Here is an 11,056-nt window from a genome sequence, read left to right on the forward strand (position 1 = left end):
GATGAGAGCGCATGATAAGTTTTAGAATTATTATGTATATTTTAAGAGTACTGAGACTGGATGAGAATTTGGGATAAGTTAAAGAACTCTCGGTCTTTCGGTGAATTTTATTCTTGTTTGACGTGACCTTCAAACATCTTTGTGTGTTTGACCAATTCTTGAGTAGCAAACATGTCGTATTCATTGATTAAGTATGTGTATTTCTAATGTATAATTTGCCCCTGCGATGCAGTAACCACATAAAACTTAGAGTGTGTTTAGATTTTTTTGACGTAAATTTTTGAAAGAGAATCTTACTATTCCGGAGCACTAAATAAAGTCTATTTATAAAAATTTTTGCATGGATGAGTTGTAAATCGCGAGACGAATCTAATGAGCCTAATTAATTCATGATTAACTCATAATTAGCGGATGGTTACTGTAGCATCATTGTTGCAAAATCATGGATTAAGTAGGCTCATTAGATTCATCTCGCGATTTACAACTCATCCGTACAAAAAATTTTGCAAACAAATTTTATTTAGTACTTTATGCATGTGTCCAAACATTGGATGTAATATTTTTGCGTATAAAATTTTGGGATCTAAACAAGACGTTACTCGAATAAATCTCAATTTATTTGTCATCTTATTTTTCAGATTGAGCGACCTTTTGTATTTTCGAAGTGAAATGTTTACCACACAATATATATTTTTCTATCATCAGCAGCTTTTTTTACCTTTGTTAAATGTAAGTAGGTTTACTCTATCGATTATATATAGTAGGTTTAGATTTCAGGAGTAAGTAAACGAGATGTTCCTATATTTTGTATTCTAATAATTTGCTGTAAGCATTCAAATGCCGTACTTTGTAATTTATTGTATCGACTATGAATTCCTAGATTAAGAATTATGCGTGAACAAATGAACTTGCAGGACAGCAAACAACGTGGGATTCTGATGAAGCCATCGATCGTAGCGTTCAATGTGCAAACAATGCGAAAGGTCGGTCGGCCGGTTGGCTAATCCAGACCCGGTAGCGTTGCGCTCTCAGCAGTCCTGAGTTCGAATCTCATCAGAAACGAATTTCAGACTGCTAAGAGAAAAAAACCCCTCGCTGTGCTCGTCGCAAGGCTTGACCCTCATGGACAAGGGCCAGGATTCGGAGGATTTTTCTACCCGGTTAAGCCGGTTAGGCTTCCTCTTAATAAAAAAATGGTGGGGCCATGTCACACCCCCGAGTAGACCAATGTGCAAACAATGAGCATATCGAAATTTCTCAATCTAAAAAAAATCGAAAGTACCATTTATGCGTATCATTGTTCAGTTATACTACTGCTGTAGGGCTTTTTCGTTCAGCTGTTTCGTTCAGTTTTGGCTCAGCACATGGAAGAACGACGAGGCATGGGCTTTGCCCACTTCACGACAGAGGAGGTGTCAACGATCCATGCTTGACTTTGACGGGCCGGGCATGCTGACCTCAGCCGTGACGATCTCATCACATCCCCCAAGGGTCGTCGATGTTCTCGCTGCAAAATAAAGGCCACAAGAGAAAAACCACAAGCCAGCCAGCAGCTGAGGCACCATGTCCGCGCCGGCGGTTGCCACGGCGGCCGAGGGCGCGACGCGCATCATCCTGGTGCACGGCCCGGGGCACGGCGGCTGGTGCTGGTACCGCGTGGCCACGCTGCTCCGCGCGGCGGGCCACCGCGTGGACGCGCCGGACCTCGCGGCCTCGGGCGCCGACGCGCGCCGCCTCCGCGACGCGCCCACCTTCGAGGACTACACGCGCCCGCTTCTGGACGCGCTCCGCGGGCTCACCGACGGCTACCTTCCCGGACAACGTCGCGGCCGCCGTGTTCGTCACCGCCCCCCTGCCGGACTGCGCCAACCCGCGCTCCCACGTCATCGAGAAGGTACTAATAATAATCCGTCGACTACCTGCTGCAGCCTGACGTGATTTTTCCCTGTTCTGTTCTTGGCTGCACCACAGCTTACCCTGACGGACTGGATGGACAGCGTCACGGATGCGGAGCACGTCCCCTCCCAGCGTCGGTGTTCCTGGGGCCTGAGTTCCTGCGGCGCAAGCTCTACCAGCTCAGCCCGCCGGAGGACTACACGCTGTCGCAGAGCCTGGCCCGGGTGAGCTCCTACTACGTGGCCGACCTGCGGGGCCAGCCGCCGTTCAGCGAGGCGCGCTACGGCGCGGCGCGCAAGGTGTACGTGGTCTGCGAGCAGGACCAGGCCTTGGTGGAGCCCTACCAGCGGGCGATGGTCACCGCCTGCCCGGTGGCGGAGGTGAGGGAGATCGCGGGCGCCGACCACATGGCCATGTTCTCCGCACCGGCGGAGCTCGCGGGGCACATTGCCGACGTCGCCAGCACGTACGCCTGATGCGGTGATGCCCGTCGTTGTCGTCCGACCAGTGGCGGACTCAGAAATTGAGCGGAGCCTGGGCCAAGTATACACTCATGGACAGAGTATTTGCCTTGCCTTACTCTAGCGGTGGTCAACTCACAGCAATTCTCTTACTACGGACAGATATATGCATGGAACTAACACATGCGACTCTTGCAGCTACTAAGGTATGGCGACGGGAGCCCGGGCCGGTGCCCAGGGTCGCCGGGCCCTGGGTCCGCCGGTGCGTCCGACCACATTGCTGATTGCTTGGCAGTGCTTCACAGTGGCAAGTCAAGTCTGATACTTGAGGACAAGAGAAAAACATTAACGCCATCTCAAAATTTCAATTTATTGCAGTCAAGATAGGCAACCAAACTTCATGATTACACCAAAACATAATGGATAAGGGAAAATAACTCCTGTTTGGTGTGACAGTTAGAGTATAGAACCAAAGGCTTTCTCTTGATGCTGTTTGCCACAAACTTGTACTTGAAGATCACACAGCATAACTACGAAGCCACAAACCAGAACCAGTGATTCTTCAGACAATCTCTATGATGTGGCTGTATTCATACTAACAATATAAATTAACTAGAGCAAGTGAGCAACCATCTCACTGGTGCGGCAATAATTCAATGAAGCGTTACATAGACTTCATTAAGACTCTACTTGAAGAAGTAAAAGAGACTAGAGAAATGCAAGATTCGTCAGAGCAAACTAGTGCTACAAAAATTAACAGATTGTTACTGTTGAAATAAATAACCAATTATGTTCAAAAAAATAAATAACCAATTATGCAAAGTGAACTGGTAGGTACGCGTAGTACACCAGTAGCATTAGAGAGCTATGTAAATCAGCAACTTAGCATATATAGTATCAAAAGGTAGCAAATCTAGCATATAACCCGACGATTGTTGAAGAACTCAGGCGCAGTGGCGGATCCACAGGGGGGCTCCAGCCCGCCTTACGGGCTGCAACCTCCATTGGAACAAGGGGAGCTAGAGGAGGAAAAAGTGAAGGGAGAAGAAAAAGAGGAGAAATAAGAAGGCTTCAGCCCCCCCCTATGACTGTGACCTGGATCCGCCATTGCTCAGGCGTGTTCAAGCTCTTGTTCGTCAAGTTAGTTCTTTTTGTTCGTCAAGTTAGCATTTTTGTTCGTTAGCATTCCCGGTTTTGTAGCTGAGCCCAACTAGCCGGGCGCGTCTGTAGGAGTCTGTTCGACGCGTGCGTGTTCACGCGGGAACGCCGGTGCTCGAGTTTCGCGGCACGATCTGGAGTGGTGGGATGGCGCCATTCGCGGTAGGATCGTGGTGTGCGGTGCGTGCGTCGTGGCCGCATGGCCAGAGTCTGTAAAACTTGTGTATATATCGTCAAATAGAGTCCAGAAAACGCTGCGCATTAGCGGCACCAACTCCGTGCATTCTTGCTGTGTTCCAGAGAATTTGCGTGAGTCCAGTTCGCGTGTGTGCGTCCAGTGATCGCCAGCGGCGTGGGGTCGCCGGTGTTCATCCAACAATTGACATCAGAGCGGTTATCGCGTTCTAGGAGTTGCCATGGCATCGCGGACGCCGTCGGGAAGCGGGCGCCGTGTGTCGCCCTCGCCGCCGCCGTGCCGTGCTAGGCGCCGCGAGCGAGTCCTCGTCGAACGGCAGGTCGTCAAGGAGATCGGCAATGCGGGGTGGCCGATGCTCATGAAGACCAACTATGATGAGTGGTCAGCGATGATGAAGATGATGCTCTGCCCTCACGACCTGTGGGAGGCCGTGAACTACGACAACGTCTCTGAACACGAAGACATGATGGCCACGGAGGCCATCTGCAAGTCGGTCCCGGCCGACATGGTGGTGGTGATGGCGAACAAGGAGAGCGCCAAGGCAGCCTGGGACGACATCAAGACGGCGAATCTCGGCGTTGAGCGCGTCCGCAAGGCCAAGGTGCAGACCCTCAGGAGGGAGTTCGACACCCTCGTTTTCAAGGACGGCGAGAGCGTGGACGAGTTCGCCGTGCGCATCAGCACCCTCGTCCAACAGCTGAGGACGCTCGGCGACGACAACTCCGAACCGACAGTCGTGCGTAAGTTCCTACAGGCCCTTCCCCCACGCTTCCACCAGATCGCTTTGTCAATCGAGACACTGCTCGATCTGGAGACCCTTTCCGTGGAGGAGCTGGTTGGGCGCTTGAAGGCGGCGGAGGAACGGCATGACCTCAGTGGCGGCGGGAACAACATCGTGCGGCTCAACCTCACGGAGGAGGAGCTGGTCGCGCGCGTCTCCAAGAAACTCCAGCTCTCCGGTGGCTCGTCGAACTCTGGCAACCCTGGCTCGAGCGGCTCCGAGGGAGGCCGGGGTGGAAGCCGTGGGCGCGGTCGTGGAGGAGGCCGCGGCTCTGGGCGAGGCGGCGGCGCCAAGAAGACTGGTGGTGACGCCGGGCGCGAACGCAACGGCTACATCGCAGGAGACGAGTGCCGCTACTGCGGGCACAAAGGCCATTGGGCCGCGAGTGCCGTAAGAAGAAACGCAACGAAGCCGCGCACCTGGCGCAAGCCGAGGAGACGGAGGATCCTCTCCTGATTCTTGCCACAGTGGAGGTGAGCTTGGGTCCGTCGCAGTGCACGGCGCCATCGGCGGCGAGCGCGTCGATACCAGCGGCATACACGACCCCGGTCCACCTGGAGGAGAGCAGGCTATTCGTGCAACTCGGGGACAACAGCGAACGTGGATCCACGAGGTGGATCCTCGACACGGGCGCCACCAACCACATGACGGGGTCACGTTCAGCCTTCTCGGAGCTGGACCACCGGTGTCCAGGGCACTGTGAAGTTCGGCGACGACTCCGTCGTCAACATCCAAGGGCGCGGGACTGTGCTGTTCAAGTGCAAGAACGGTGAGCACCAGGCGCTCACCGGGGTGTATCACATCCCGCGCCTCACCGCGAATATCATGAGCTTGGGACAGCTCGACGCAGAGGGGTTCAAGATCCTGATCGAAGATGGCGTTCTCAGGGTCTGGGACCTTGCCCGGCGCCTGCTGGTGAGGGTACGGCGGACGAACAACAACTTGTACACCCTCTCCCTCGACATCGGGTGGCCGGTGTGCCTCACAGCGCAGGGGGAGAGCAAGGCGTGGCTCTGGCACTCTAGGTACGGGCATCTCAATTTTCGTACTCTGGAGAAGATTGCGCAGGAGGATATATATGGTGCGTGGGCTCCCAAGGATTGATCACATTGATCGAGTCTGCGAGAGTTGTTTGGCGGGAAAGCAGCGTCGACAGCCATTTCCCAAGGAGGCCAAGTACCGCGCACGCAACAAGCTGGAGCTGGTCCATGGGGACCTATGTGGGCCGGTGTCACCGGCGACACCAAGTGGGAACAAGATGTTCCTCCTTCTGGTCGACGACTTCAGCCGGTACATGTGGCTCCTAGTCCTGCGCACGAAGGATCAGGCGGCGCAGGCCATCATCAACTTCCAGGCCCGTGCGGAGACAGAGAGCGGCCGGAAGCTGAACACCCTGCGCACGGATCGCGGTGGGGAGTTCACCGCCCAAGCCTTCGCCAAGCATTGCGCCCAACAGGGTGTGCAGCGACACCGCACCGTGCCCTACACGCCGCAGCAAAACGGTGTGGTTGAGAGGCGCAACCAAACCGTGATGGGCATGGCTAGGAGAATGATGAAAGCCAAGTCCTTGCCGGGATGGTTTTGGGGGGAGGCGGTGAACACCGTTGTCTTCATACTAAACAGGGCGCCCACCCGGAGTGTCATCGGCATGACCCCGTACGAGGCGTGGCATGGGGTCAAGCCGCCGGTGCACTTCCTCCGCACGTTCGGGTGCGTCGCACATGTGAAGAACACGGGGAAGCATCTCACCAAGCTCGAAGACTGGAGTACTCCCATGGTGTTCGTTGGCTACGAGCCGGGCACCAAGGGATATCGTTTCTATAACCCTGCCACTCGCCGTGTTCACATCTCCAGAGATGCCGTGTTTGAGGAAGGCCGGAGCTAGGACTGGCAGGAGGAGAAGGGTGCTGGCCCCAGTGACGACACCGAGCCGTTCCACGTCGAGTACATCACCACGGTGACCACGGAGGCCGACGTGGACATGCACTCACCACCAAGGGGAACGCCTCCACTGCAGCCTGCAGTGTCGAGCGCGGCAACGCCCACGTGTGGGTCTGAGCCACGCACACCGGGGGTGGGAACGCCACCCGAGCTGGAGTTCGCCACGCCGCCCACGAGGACGCCCGACCTCGACGTGAACCACGACATGGAGGCGCCTCTGCGTTTTCGCAAGGTGGAGAACTTACTCGGGGTGCACCAATACCTGGCGTAGTCGACAGGGAGCTCGCTGAGGAGCTCATGGTCGCCGTGGGGGACGAGCCGACCAACGTCGACGAGGCCAAGGCAGTGAAGGAGTGGAGAGCTGCCATGCTTGAGGAGATGGACCCCATCGAGCACAACAAAACCTGGTCCTTGGTGGACCTGCCTGCTGGACACCGAGCCATCGGGTTGAAATGGGTGTACAAGCTCAAGCGTGATGGGAAGGGTGACATCACCAAGCACAAGGCCCGTCTGGTTGCGAAGGGGTATGTCCAGCGCCAGGGAATCGACTTTGAGGAGGTGTTCGCACCGGTTGCAAGGTTGGAATCGGTGCGCGTCCTCCTGGCGGTGGCTGCTCACTAGGGCTGGACAGTCCATCATATGGATGTCAAGTCCGCGTTCCTGAACGGGGAGCTGGCCGAGGAGGTTTACGTCGCACAACCTCCAGGTTTCGTCGCCGCCGGCCATGAGGGCAAGGTTCTGAAGCTGCACAAGGCTCTCTACGGACTGCAACAGGCCCCGCGCGCGTGGAACACCAAGCTCGACGCCAGCTTGAACAACCTCGGCTTCGCCAAAAGCGAGTGCGAACACGGGCTGTACACGCGCAGCTCCGAGGGAGGACACCTGGTGGTGGACATCTATGTTGATGATCTCATCATCACGGGGAAGGCGAAGGACGACATCATCACATTCAAGTCTGAGATGAAGTCCTTGTTCCGGATGAGTGATCTGGGGACCCTCTCCTACTATCTGGGCATCGAGGTGCGACAAGGGCGGCGCTGCATCGAGCTGTCTCAGGCGGCCTACGCGCGCAAGATACTCGACAAGGAAGGCATGGGTGGGTGCAACCCGTGCGCCACGCCGATGGAGGTGCGGCTAAAGCTGAGCAAGCAGGGTACCTCACCGGCAGTCGACACCACCATGTACCGCAGTCTGATCGGAAGTCTGCGGTATCTGCTCAACACCAGGCTAGACCTCGCGTTCGCTGTGGGGTACTTGAGCCGGTTCATGGAGGATCCGAGGCAAGTGCACATGGCGGCTGTAAAGCACCTGCTTCGGTATGTTGCTGGAACCATCAACCATGGCCTGGCGTATACAGGTGACTGCGTCGAGCTCAAGCTCATTGGGTACAGCAACAGCAACATGGCGGGCGACGTCGACGATCGCAAGAGCACGACGGGGGTTGTCTTCTTCCTCGGCGACACCATAGTGGCCTGGCAGTCACAGAAACAGCGGGTCATGGCATTGTCGTCGTGCAAAGCTGAATACATTGCGGGAGCAGCAGCCGCGTGCCAAGGAGTGTGGCTGAGGCGTCTGCTGGAAGATGTGCTCGGGAGGTCGACGCCGCCACCATTGATCAAGATGGACAATATGTCTGCCATAGCCCTCAGTAAGACTAAGAATCCCGTGCTGCACGACCGAAGCAAGCATATAGACACCAAGTTCCATTATATTCGTGAGTGCGTGGACAGCGGGGCAGTGAGCTTGGAGTTCGCAAGCACCCAAAAGCAGCTAGCGGACATCATGACGAAGTCGCTCGGGAAATCCAAGTTCCAGGAGTTCCGCGAGAAGATCGGAGTCACCAAGCTGAAGTGAACAACGCCAGACTTCAGGGGGAGATTGTTGAAGAACTCAGGCGTGTTCAAGCTCTTGTTCGTCAAGTTAGTTCTTTTTGTTCGTCAAGTTAGCATTTTTGTTCGTTAGCATTCCCGGTTTTGTAGCTGAGCCCAACTAGCCGGGCGCGTCTGTAGGAGTCCGTTCGACACGTGCGTGTTCACGCGGGAACGCCGGTGCTCGAGTCTCGTGGCACGATCTGGAGTGGTGGGATGGCGCCATTCGCGGTAGGATCGTGGTGTGCGGTGCGTGCGTCGTGGCCGCATGGCCAGAGTCTGTAAAACTTGTGTATATATCATCAAATAGAGTCCAGAAAACGCTGCGCATTAGCGGCACCAACTCCGTGCATTCTTGCTGTGTTCCAGAGAATTTGCGTGAGTCCAGTTCGCGTGTGTGCGTCCGGTGATCGCCGGCGGCGTGGGGTCGTCGGTGTTCATCCAACAACGACAACCCTCCTGCTGATTCATTTCTAATAGAAAGATAATGAAATGTCATCTCTACATTGTCCCTTAACTGCTAATTTGGTTCACATCTCTAGAATTGTAATGGAATGAAGAGTGACCAGAGAAGAATAAAAGAACCACATTGTTGCAGAAGCTGAAATATGATGAAAACAGAGCATACTCTGCATTAACCTGCAACTGTAGCAGTAGCACTGCTTCTTTAGAAGCATGTTGTATGCTCAGCTGGGATTAGATACCAATTGAAATTGCAAAATTATCTCTACATCCCATCAAATATTTTTTTAAAAGATTACATCCCATCAAAACTTTGAGCACTCGGAAAACACTCGATGCTATCACTCTCACCTTGACACCTAAGGCAAGGTCAAAATGATCTATACGATCCACTGCATGAACAGTCCGTTCTGACTACAACATACTGAAATTCATAGGCTCTACATGTAATCAAATCAAGTAAGTATAGAGGGCCGCAAAAGGCCATTAAGAGAAACCATATTATTAGCCAAGGGGGCGCCGCGCATCATCCTGGTGCAAGGCGTACCCAGCGCGGGGGGGGGGGGGGGGGGGGGGCTTTGGCCCCCTACCCTCATGTTGTCCATTGGAGCCCTCATAAACCCCCTAAGAAATTTTGGCATAGTAAAGAAGAGAAAGAAAAAGAAGAGAGGAAGAAGAAGGAAAAGAGAGAAGAAAGAAGAAGAAAATAAGCCCCGCCTGATCCAAGCTCTGGCTAGCATGGCCACGGCAGCTAGTGCTGGTACCGCGTTGCCAAACACCGCGTGGACCTCTCCGTGTCAGGCATCAATGCCCCATGGTTCCATAGTAGTACTGTACTACTGTCGGAGTGAAGCTTTGATGTCACGGGAATTCTTCGCGTCCCGCCAACGATCATGCACTGCAAAAGCACTCTCCCAGAGTGGCTTCAAGCAGATGTGTGTTGGTGGGTGCTGCCTCCACGGCCAAGGCTATCTGCTTCGAGTTGTTGTGGTGCAGGAAGGAGCGGGCCACCAGGCTGCAGGATCCGATGCTGCTGGAAGCCAGCTTGTCTCCGCCAAGTTTCTCCTGGGCCGTTCCCCAACCTGACACGGGCCTATGTCTGTGCCTCCCGCTGAGGCGGCCAGTTGGGCCGCCAACGCTGGAGCCTCGCCCTGTCTACGACTTGGAGGCCGAAACTACAGTGGCAGTGAATCCAACACTGGAGGATACTGCCCAACCGTGTGCTGATCTTCAGACGGAGATCACTTCATGTTCCGAGGAACCGCGAACGCCCATTGCGTCTAGCTACATCGTGGCGGAGGATGCTGCGAGCCATGAGCGTCGGCTCAAGACATTCGTCGAGGAGCTCAGTCGTCCTATCCCCTCACCTTTGGTACCGCGACTGGTCAAGACCAAGAGGGCTCCCATCCCTCCTCACCAAGGCCAACTCGGGCTGCCAAAGCGCAGCAAGTGCTTGGCAAACCATCCTTTGGCCAGCGTCGCTTCCTCCAAGCATGCGGAGGTGATGCTGATGCGCCGCTTTAGTGTCATCCCAGAGGTGGCCGCGCCGAACTCAGACTCCAAGAAGGCCTACACACAGTTGTACAAGGAGAAGCTCGACGCCGGCCATTTCGAGGCTATAAGAGACCTCCTATCAGCGCTTCACAGCTCCTCGGTCATGGGCTTCACTGCTGAGTGATGCGCCCGTGCTGCTGCCCATTGAGCGCGTGTCGCTTGGGTTGTTTTAAGTGCGAGTAGTCTATCTAGGGTTGGCCCTATAGAGTATTGTCTGCCTCTTAGCGCTAAATTAGTGCCTAATATGTTTCGTGAGTTCTGCGGATTGTAAACAAATTTTTATTCTCTTCTTAATACAATGATGCGTAGTTCTCTTGCGTATTCGAGAAAAAAAACTTGACTTAAATAGGCACGGTTAAGGTCCTGTTTGTTTCCGCTTATCTGGATCTCGCTTTTCTGAGAAGCAAGATTCTAAGATAAGCTAGCTGTCTGGAGATTCGACTGCCTAGATAAGCAGGATGTTTGGCAATTCTAATTATTTTGACTCGATTCTCTGGAATAAGCTGTAAAATGTCTGAAGTGCTCTTGTGACTAATGACATCTCATTTTTCACTTTATACGAGTAGAAGTTAATAATTCTTATATTTTTTTATGTATCTTAACTAGATAATTATATTACAAATAATATCAAATATACATTAAAGTTAAATCTTTATTAAAAGATAGACAAACACTTGAATGTTTTGTAGATCAACGTAATGGGTCCCTACATATTTCTTCTCTTCCTACTTAATAAATC

The 11,056-nt window shown here is 53.7% G+C and overlaps 1 pseudogene; it reads left to right on the top strand.

Moving 5' to 3' along the window:
• Positions 1-1,563: 1,563 nt before the first annotated feature.
• On the top strand, positions 1,564-3,024 carry LOC120672139 (annotated as a pseudogene).
• The last annotated feature ends 8,032 nt before the right edge of the window (positions 3,025-11,056 follow it).

This window comes from Panicum virgatum, chromosome 5N (assembly GCF_016808335.1).
Source record: "Panicum virgatum strain AP13 chromosome 5N, P.virgatum_v5, whole genome shotgun sequence".
Taxonomy (NCBI): Eukaryota; Viridiplantae; Streptophyta; class Magnoliopsida; order Poales; family Poaceae; genus Panicum; species Panicum virgatum.